This window comes from Oncorhynchus clarkii, chromosome 21 (genome assembly GCF_045791955.1).
Source record: "Oncorhynchus clarkii lewisi isolate Uvic-CL-2024 chromosome 21, UVic_Ocla_1.0, whole genome shotgun sequence".
Taxonomy (NCBI): Eukaryota; Metazoa; Chordata; class Actinopteri; order Salmoniformes; family Salmonidae; genus Oncorhynchus; species Oncorhynchus clarkii.
Genome location: NC_092167.1, coordinates 51,692,450 through 51,699,588, shown reverse-complemented (window position 1 = coordinate 51,699,588; position 7,139 = coordinate 51,692,450).

The window sequence follows — 7,139 nt, the reverse complement described above, 5'->3', positions numbered from 1 at the left end:
AGAAATACTTTATTTACGTAAGTATTCAGACCCTTTGCTGTGACACTCTAAATTGAGCTCAGATGCATCCTGTTTCCATTGATCATCCTTGAGAAGTTTCTACAACTTAAAAAGAGTCCACCTGGGGTAAATTAATGTTGGTCATGATTTGGAAAGGCACACACCTGTCTATATAATATTGTAACGCCTCTCCTCTTCTTCTGACGAGGAGGAGTAAGAGATATCGGACCAATGTGCAGCGTGGTAAGTGTCCATAACGTTACTTTATTACAAGAACACAAAACTACAAAATAACAACGTGAAATACCAAAACCAACGAAACAGTCCCGTGTGTTCCGACACTGACACGGAAAAAAATCACCCACAACTCAAAAGTGAAACCAGGCTACCTAAGTATGGTTCTCAATCAGGGACAACGATTGACAGCTGCCTCTGATTGAGAACCATACCAGGCCAAACACAGAAATCCCAAATCATAGAAAAAGGAACATAGACAAACCACCCAACTCACGCCCTGACCATACGAAACAAAGACGTAACAAAAGAACTAAGTTCAGAACGTGACAGTCTATAGAAGGTCCCACGGTTGACAGTGCATGTCAGAGCAAAAATCAAGCCATGGGGTCGAAGGAATTGTCTGTAGAGCTCCGAGACAGGATTGTGCCGAGGCACAGATCTGGGGAAGGGTACCAAAACATGTCTGCAGCATTGAAGGTTCCCAAGAACACAGTGGCCTCCATCATTCTTAAACAGAAGAAGTTTGGAACCGCCAAGACTCTTCCTAGAGCTGGCCGCCCTAAAGGACTCTCAGAACATGAGAAACAAGATTCTCTGGTCTAATATCTATCTATCTATCTATCTATCTATCTATCTATCTATCTATCTATCTATCTATCGATCTGTTGAGGTCAGTCATATTGTAACATGATGATGTGTAGGTAGTCTAATCCTATAGTCTATGTACTTGTCAGACAGTTGGGGGCGCTATAGGACCATTCCACTGTGTATATGTGTGTGTGTGTGTGTGTGTGTGTGTGTGTGTGTGTGTGTGTGTGTGTGTGTGTGTGTGTGTGTGTGCTGGATAAAGTAGATAAGTGATAGAAACTTCTCTGTTTTTAATTCATAACCACCATGCAGCAAAAATAACACAGTGTCTTCCATTGAAAGCTTCTTTCATCCCTAAGCAAGAAGTAGACGTTCCAATGTAGTAGACGTTCCAATTTAGTAGACATTCCAATTTAGTAGACATTCCAATTTAGTAGACATTCCAATTTAGTAGATGTTCCAATTTAGTAGACATTCCAATTTAGTAGACATTCCAATTTAGTAGACATTCCAATTTAGTAGACATTCCAATTTAGTAGACATTCCAATTTAGTAGACATTCCAATTTAGTAGATGTTCCAATTTAGTAGACATTCCAATTTAGTAGATGTTCCAATTTAGTAGACGTTCCTATGTAGTAGACGTTCCTATGTAGTAGATGTTCCTATGTAGTAGACGTTCCTATGTAGTAGACGTTCCTATGTAGTAGATGTTCCAATTTAGTAGACGTTCCTATGTAGTAGATGTTCCAATTTAATAGACGTTCCAATGTAGTAGACATTCCAATTCAGTAGACATTCCAATGTAGTAGACGTTCCTATGTAGTAGACGTTCCTATGTAGTAGACATTCCAATTTAATAGATGTTCCTATGTAGTAGACGTTCCAATTTAATAGATGTTCCTATGTAGTAGACGTTCCAATTCAGTAGACATTCCAATTTAATAGACGTTCCTATGTAGTAGACGTTCCAATTTAGTAGACATTCCAATTTAATAGACGTTCCTATGTAGTAGACGTTCCAATTTAGTAGACATTCCAATTTAATAGACGTTCCTATGTAGTAGACGTTCCTATGTAGTAGACGTTCCAATTCAGTAGACATTACTATGTAGTAGATGTTCTAATTTAGTAGACGTTCCAATTCAGTAGACATTCCTATGTAGTAGACGTTCCAATTTAGTAGACATTCCTATGTAGTAGATGTTCCAATTTAGTAGACGTTCCAATTCAGTAGACATTCCAATGTAGTAGACGTTCCTATGTAGTAGATGTTCCAATTTAGTAGACGTTCCAATTCAGTAGACATTCCAATTTAGTAGACATTCCAATTCAGTAGACATTCCTATGTAGCAGACGTTCCAATTTAGTAGACATTCCAATTCAGTAGACATTCCTATGTAGTAGACGTTCCTATGTAGTAGACGTTCCTATGTAGCAGACATTCCAATTTAATAGACGTTCCTATGTAGTAGACGTTCCAATTTAGTAGACATTCCTATGTAGTAGATGTTCCAATTTAGTAGACGTTCCAATTCAGTAGACATTCCAATGCAGTAGACGTTCCTATGTAGTAGACGTTCCTATGTAGCAGACATTCCAATTTAATAGACGTTCCTATGTAGTAGATGTTCCAATTTAGTAGACGTTCCTATGTAGTAGATGTTCCAATTTAGTAGACATTCCTATGTAGTAGACATTCCAATTCAGTAGACATTCCTATGTAGTAGATGTTCCAATTTAGTAGACGTTCCTATGTAGTAGATGTTCCAATTTAGTAGACGTTCCTATGTAGTAGACATTCCAATTTAATAGACGTTCCAATTCAGTAGACGTTCCAATTTAGTAGACATTCAATTTAGTAGACATTCCTATGTAGTAGACATTCCAATTTAGTAGACGTTCCTATGTAGTAGACGTTCCTATGTAGTAGACGTTCCTATGTAGTAGACATTCCTATGTAGTAGACGTTCCTATGTAGTAGATGTTCCAATTTAATAGACGTTCCTATGTAGTAGACATTCCAATTCAGTAGACATTCCAATTTAATAGATGTTCCTATGTAGTAGACGTTCCAATTTAGTAGACATTCCAATTTAATAGACATTCCTATGTAGTAGACATTCCAATTTAATAGACATTCCAATTTAGTAGACGTTCCAATTTAGTAGACATTCCAATTTAATAGACATTCCAATTTAGTAGACATTCAGACAGACAGATTCAGTAGAATCTGCCTGTCTGTCTGTCTGTCTGTCTGTCCGCCTGCCTGTCTGTCTGTCTGCCTGCCTGCCTGCCTGCCTGCCTGCCTGCCTGCCTGCCTGTCTGTCTGTCTGTCCGCCTGCCTGCCTGCCTGCCTGCCGGCCTGCCTGTCTGTTTGTCTGTCCGCCTGCCTGTCTGTCTGTCCGTATGCCTGTCTGTCTGTCTGTCTGTCTGTCTGTCTGTCTGTCTGTCTGTCTATATGCCTGTCCTCCTGTCTGCCTGTCTGTCTGTCCGCCTGCCTGTCTGTCTACTACATAGGAACGTCTACTAAATTGGAATGTCTACTGAATTGGAACGTCTACTGAATTGGAACGTCTACTAAATTGGAACAGACAGACAGACAGACAGACAGACAGACAGACAGACAGACAGGCAGGCGGACAGACAGACAGACAGACAGGCAGACAGACAGACAGACAGACAGACAGGCCGGCGGACAGACAGACAGACAGACAGGCAGGCGGACAGACAGACAGACAGACAGACAGACAGACAGACAGACAGACAGACAGACAGACAGACAGACAGACAGACAGCTCTCCACTCACAGAGGTGATGAAATCCACTAACTCTCTCGTAGAGATTTTCTGTCCATTTACACTGTTTGCCACAACATACATACAGTGAGCACCATAATTCATTGGACTGTGACCATTGTTCTGTTGTTTTGGTTCTGTACTCCAGCACTTTGAGTTTGAAAGTTTGAAAATGATACAATGACAATGAGGGTTGAAGTGCAGACTGTCAGCTTTAATTTGAGGGTATTTTCATACATATCGGATGAACCGTTTAGAAATGATAGAAGCTTTTGTACATTAGTTAGTTAGTTAGTTAGTTAATTAATTTACAAGCTATCATACAGTAGGCAGGCTAACGTTAGTTAGCTAATTAATTTACTAGCTATCATACAGTAGGCATATATTAATAATTATATAGTTAATATAAGTAGACATGCAATCATAATTGAATGTAGTGCATATAAAGCACCCACAAGCCACCGGTGACTGAAAACACAATCATCGCAGGATGAAGGAGTGACGAATTTCTGGGCAAGGCCGGTCCATTTAAAAATCCTTCCTACCTCCCTCGCCCCCTTGCCCCTGCAAGTGTCAACTCCTCAGACGTCAGACATGTCCACTTAATTTGAGGGCTGAGGGGATAGGGTGTGTCTTTTAAGTGTTTGGACCGCAGCCAGGGAGAGGTAAGCAGTTCATCCCCCTTGGGTGCTGCAATAGATTTACATTAGAAATACCCATCCAAGAAGGCTCAAAGAAGCCCAAGAAGGCTCAAAGAAGCCCAAGAAGGCTCAAAGAAGCCCAAGAAGGCTCAAAGAAGCCCAAGAAGGCTTTATTTTATTTATTTATTGGCTCAGTGGCCACAGATAAAATGATGTTAAATCACGTTATATCTACCTAGCTTTGATTGGACGGATCATGTCAACATCATACTCATTGTAGCCATGTTGGCGGTTTTCAAACTAAATTGGACTACTTTGAAAACGATGTCGCTAGTGAAAATGTATTGGTCGCCGGATGTGTGCTTTTGGGCTATTTCTAAGTTGGCCCTGAGCCGCCATGGCATTTCTCTTAAAGAATATATATTTCACTGTGACCTGTTGCTGACTGTCAGGCAGTGAGGCAGGCTGTTGCTGAGTGGGTGGTGGGGAGGACCGGAGGGGTGTGTGTGTGTTGAGAGAGCGCTGTTTCAGTACGATATGTTGGATAAAGGAATAAAGACAGACACCAATGTCAAGTTCAATAGCCTTGTTCAAGCATTGCACAGATCCCTACACACGGAGTCCAGGGAACAGTCCGGCTAGTCGATTACCTATCAACTAGACTCCGTAACAGTACGGCTAGTCGATTACCTATCAACTAGACTCCGTAACAGTCCGGCTAGTCGATTACCTATCAACTAGACTCCGTAACATCATCATCTTCAATAGATGTGTAAACATAATGGCATAACATTAAGTTCTTAAAACAGTCAAGTCATAACAATTGAAAAAGCATTACATTTAATTTTTTATTTCAGTTGTCATCTTTCTCTTTTTTAATTTAAATGTTTAATTTGACAGTTTTTTATTAACAGAGTTAACAGTCTCTTGCTTACAGAGTAAGCTTGTCCGGTGGCTTGCACAGCCAACCCACCCGTGAGTAAGCTCTGACAGGGGTAGGATTAGGGCCACGAACTGGAGAACTTGGTGGGGTAGAAGCCTCACCTTCATTTGGCTCATGTCTTAATTCTGCGCCTCTTGCCCGTAGGCCTGGACTGTGGTCCAACTCATCTAGGTGAGTGTGTTCTGGTTGGTCTGCTCTGCCACGAGCAGATCCACCTGATTGCGACGATAGAGGGAGCCACCAACATCCACCAGGTAAGAACGTTGTGCAACTCTCTGCAGGCATGTGCCCAGCCTCCAAAGTCCTGTGTGGTCTCCCGGCAGCGGTTTCATCCTTATCGTTTCACCCACCTCCAGCTCTGGTAGGTCTCGAGCAGTCCGGTCATAGAGGCACTTAGCGTGCTGTAGATATGTAGATATTCCATAAAAAAATCTGCCGTTTCCAGCTACGATAGTCATTTACAACATTAACAATGTCTACACTGTATTTCTGATCAATTTGATGTTATTTTAATGGACAATTTTTTTTGCTTTTCTTTCAAAGACAAGGACATTTCTAAGTGACCCCAAACTTTTGAACGGTAGTGTATGTGTACTGTAGCTAAGAAAGTAATACTAAGTGTATGTTGTGTAGTAAGATGTTAGTAGCCCATGTGTCTCACCCTAATAATTTGGTCTATTTTCCCCTCATAGTTTCGCCTACTGTTCTGACTTGGTGGTGAACTTGTAGCCTATAACCTGTTTTAGAGAAATGTCATCATCGAATATTGTAAGAGCTTTTTTTGTCTGCTTTTATGCCCCCTTTAGTTATCCTACGGTTCTGACTTGGTGTACAGGGAGAACACTGTAAGAACGGCCCATGTTCTGAATTCCGTCGCTGTACATTTCAAAAGTGCTAAACAAATTCTAAATAAACAGAGTAAAACTCACAGATGAATAGTACATCTCAAACCACGTTTTATTCACCCACTGGGTCACACAGCTGCGTAAGACAAAATACATACCTCATAGTCTCCTCCTTGCAGATCTAGACAGCCAATACATCTCTGTTGGCTCATATGCTGTGTCTCCTCCTTGCAGATCTAGACAGCCAATACATCTCTGTTGGCTCATATGCTGTGTCTCCTCCTTGCAGATCTAGACAGCCAATACATCTCTGTTGGCTCATATGCTGTGTCTCCTCCTTGCAGATCTAGACAGCCAATACATCTCTGTTGGCTCATATGCTGTGTCTCCTCCTTGCAGATCTAGACAGCCAATACATCTCTGTTGGCTCATATGCTGTGTCTCCTCCTTGCAGATCTAGACAGCCAATACATCTCTGTTGGCTCATATGCTGTGTCTCCTCCTTGCAGATCTAGACAGCCAATACATCTCTGTTGGCTCATATGCTGTGTCTCCTCCTTGCAGATCTAGACAGCCAATACATCTCTGTTGGCTCATATGCTGTGTCTCCTCCTTGCAGATCTAGACAGCCAATACATCTCTGTTGGCTAGACAGGACTTTAGTGACTCCTGTTCTTTCTCACTTCATCTGACCTGACCTCAGCCACAATTCCTCACCCCTCCCCAACTCACGGCTGTCCTACCTTATCTGTTGACTGAAACCAAATGGTGACCTGAGATTTAACAATGTTCTGACAGAATGTTATGTTTTCTGCATTCTTCTCTCTCCCTCAGTAACATGACTAAAAATGTTTCACGTTTCAAGTTTGTAATGTCGTCTACTCGGCCAAAAACCAAGTCTGCAAGAGCAGACATTAGCCTGCGCCCTCTCCTGATTCACCAGCGCCAGCAAGCCTGCGCCCTATCCTGATTCACCAGCGCCAGCAAGCCTGCGCCCTCTCCTGATTCACCAGCGCCAGCAAGCCTGCGCCCTCTCCTGATTCACCAGCGCCAGCAAGCCTGCGCCCTATCCTGATTCACTCTGCGGT